General features: G+C 36.7%; 1 pseudogene; it reads left to right on the forward strand.

Annotated features, from left to right (window-relative positions):
• Positions 1–1,535: 1,535 nt before the first annotated feature.
• LOC120361981 (U2 spliceosomal RNA) lies at positions 1,536–1,672 on the forward strand (annotated as a pseudogene).
• The last annotated feature ends 2,017 nt before the right edge of the window (positions 1,673–3,689 follow it).

Raw genomic sequence — 3,689 nt, forward strand, 5'->3', positions numbered from 1 at the left:
GGGCCTGGTGAGAGGTGGTTGGATCATGGGGGTGGATTTCTCATGAATGGTTTAGCAGCATCATGCCCTTTGGTAGTGTCCATACGATAGTGAGTTCTCATGAGATCTGGTCCTTTAAAAGTGTGTAGCACCTCCCTCACCATCTTTCTTCCTACTGTTCTGGCCCTATAAACCAAGCCAGTTAGTTCCCCTTTGCCTTCTGCCATGATTGAACGCTTCTTGAGGCCTCAACAGAAGCAGAAGCCACTGTGTTTTCCTGGACACCCTGAAGAACCATAAGCCAATTAAACCTCTTTTCTTTAAAAATTATTCAGTCTCAGGTATTTCTTTATAGCAATGTGAGAATGGACTAATATAGAAGGTGAATCACGTCTTAAATATTTCTTCAGTTGCAAGCTCTCAATTATCAATCTTTCAGTTACCTCTTTCACAGATCTCAGAGATTTCTATTTTCTTTTTCTTTCTTTCTTTCTTATTCTTTATTATTATTATTTTTAGACTCAGTCTTGCTCTTGTCCACCAGGCTGGAGTGCAATGGCACCACCTCAGCTCACTGTAACCTCCAACTCCTGGGTTCAAGTGATTCTCCTGCCTCAGCCTCCTGAGTAGCTGAGATTACAGGCATGAGCCACAATGCCCGGCGAATTTTTGTATTTTTAGTAGAGATGGGATTTCACCGTGTTGGCCAGGCTGATCTCGAACTCCTGACCTCAAGTGATTTTCCTGCCTCAGAAAAAGTGCTGGGATTACAGGCGTAAGCCACCGTGCCCAGCCAGTCTCAGAGATTTCTATGACCATAGTACTCTGACTCATTTATCTTGCTCTTGTTCTGTTCATTTCTGACAGACTCATCAACCAATTTAACTTCTTCTGTTAATGTTCTAGTCATATTGGTTTCCTCAAATTATCAGAGACTGCTTACTTCTTCTTTTGGAGAGCTCCATGTTCTTTTCAGGAATACCTACTAAGTTCCATTTGTTACCAGTGCATTCTTGGAGTAGAGCTCACTGGCATGCCTTCAGTCAAATGGGTGGCCAGGACAGTTCCCATTATCAGGTATGCTGATTTCTCTATGTCCCCAAGAGACAGTCTACCAGAAACAGTGACCACAATTTTATGATGCCAAAAATGTTTACACAACCATAACATATAACATGTTCTAATAAAACTAATGTTTCTTCATAACCATATTTGTCATTCTTTTGAAATTATAAGAATCACCTAAATATGTGTTTATTCTATTTTGTTAACACATCAAAAGCTGGATTACAGAGAGAAGCTGGTGGAGGATGTCTACCAAGAGAGTTGGTTCACATGGTTGGGCATCACAGAAACTCCTTCTCAACTCTGTGATCCATCCTTTCCTTGGATAGGCTCTACAAAACTGAATCCAGAGTGAGTTGTTCAAAAAGCAATAGTACTCCTCATTACTTATTTACAAATATCCATAACCAAAATATAAATAATATGCAAACTTTGCCTTCAAAATAGAAGCTAGATAGGTAAGAAATGCAACTCTCATTAGAATATTATTTATCACTTCTCGGCCTTTTGGCTAAGATCAAGTGCAGTGGAGTATTACATTTAACATACTTTATAGACAAAGATAAAGAAGCATGTTTCAACAGATTTTTAGTTTGTATAACACCATAACGACATATGCATAATTCTTTAAAGAGAACTACTATGGCTGTAGTGTGAACACAACAATCTCTGTAGGTTGAGATCAAAAGTTTTTGCCTTTTAAGTATTCCTTTGGTCATTTGGGCATGCCTCTTACCAGACAGAAATTATTAACCAAAATCTGACAATATACATTCTTCTCTACCTCCATCCATTTTCTACTCTTAGGCCAAAATCATAATTTTAAAAATGTAAATCTGATCATATTACTTTTCTGCTTGAGATCCTTTAATGACTTTCCTTTGCATTTTCAATAAAATGCAATTGTTTTTGAGACACGTTCTTGCTCTGTTGTCCAGGCTGAAGGACAGTGGCTAGATCATAGCTGCCTACAGCCTCAAACTCCTGGGCTTAAGCAATCCTCCTACTTCAGCTTCCTGAGTAGCTGGGACTACAGGTGCACCCCACAGCCATCCAGTTAATTTAAAATGCAATTCTTTAACACAGCATCCTTGTGTTCTTTCCTTCCTGAACACTCTTCCACCCATCCTTTGCATGGCTGGCTCCTTCTCATTCTTCCAATCTCAGCTTAAATATTGCTTACTCAGAGAGGGCTTCTTATTCACCCAAGCTAAACAAGCAAATTAAAGTGTGTAACTCCAGTTGTTTTCTCTTTGTCTCCTCTGTTTCTTTCATAGAATTTATGGACATTTGTAAACATGTATCTATTTGGCCATTTAAGTGTCCAAGGTTTGCATCCCCACTAAACTTAAAGTTTCATGAGGATAGAAGAGTACATTCATTTTATTGTAACAGTGTAATACCTAGTATAGAACCTAGCACATAGTAAATAATCAATAAATATTTCTCCATTAAGTGAATGGTAAATGGGAAATTTGTTGCCAAAATAGTTTTATTTAAATAGGGAAAATAAAATAAAATTAGCCAGCCTAAAGTAAGGATCTGATTTCATTCATCATTATAAACTTGAGTGTAACTCTAGAATGTTTCTGAAAAAAATATATAATTTTAGATGGCATCAGCATCAAATATTTCTTGGTAGATTTTATTTCCAAAAAGAAATATAATTTAAAGCTTTTAAAAATGATTTCTCTTCAATTTAGTACTTATTGGATGAGAATAATTGTCTTTTCTTTATAGATGCTCAGATACAGATATAATTTCATATATTGTAAAGCAATTTTTTAAAAGAAAGGCACACACTTGGTACCATACACATTGTAGAACAATGCAAAGGACTTTATTGTAGAATAAAGCAAATTCCTACAATTGGAATCCATTTGTCTCCATTGCTTTTAAAATGAAGTGTGCCAAAAGATGACTATGATGCTACATTAACAGATGTGCTAATTAACGTAACAACCTCAAGAAAATCAAATTTTTGAAATTACATTTTTTTTTGCACTTAGAAAGCAGCTGAAGCATTTATTGGCATTAGGAAAGCATTTCTCTAAACAATGGAGGAGATCCTGAATACTAGTCTCCCTCAGTTTATAAAATCTTGAACCCACCAAACTCTCCATCATCTCTACACAGCTTAACCATGGCCAGGAGCAAGAATTCGAGTTCAACGAATTGAACCAGTCCAGCTACAAGATGATAAAGGGAAAATAGGGCGTGGGGATTTACAGTTTTTGTTTTTACATTATAAAGTTTCCAACACAAGAAACCAACAATACCCCAATTACATTTTAAAAGGTCCCTTAGATCAAAGGGTAGGAATTATAAAATACCTCTCTTTTAATCTGACACCTACAAAAGGAAAATCCAGAGGTAGTACTAACTTTCTACATATTTAGGGCCAACTGCCAAAATAACCAATTCGGCCCTTGTTGCGTATTCTTTAACTATAGAAGGAGAAAAATGCATTAGAATAAATTCTTGGTCCATGAAAACTATGCCACCAATTCTCTCTAGAAGTTCTGGACTGTCAAGGACTCTGACTTACTGGTAGTGTCCCCTTCAAAATAATCCATGAGCCCAGAAAGAGCTGCCTCGACACAAATCCTTTTATCTTTGTTCTAATACAGGTTCAAAATGGCATA

The sequence above is a fragment of the Saimiri boliviensis genome, chromosome X, assembly GCF_048565385.1.
Source record: "Saimiri boliviensis isolate mSaiBol1 chromosome X, mSaiBol1.pri, whole genome shotgun sequence".
In the NCBI taxonomy this organism is placed as follows: Eukaryota; Metazoa; Chordata; class Mammalia; order Primates; family Cebidae; genus Saimiri; species Saimiri boliviensis.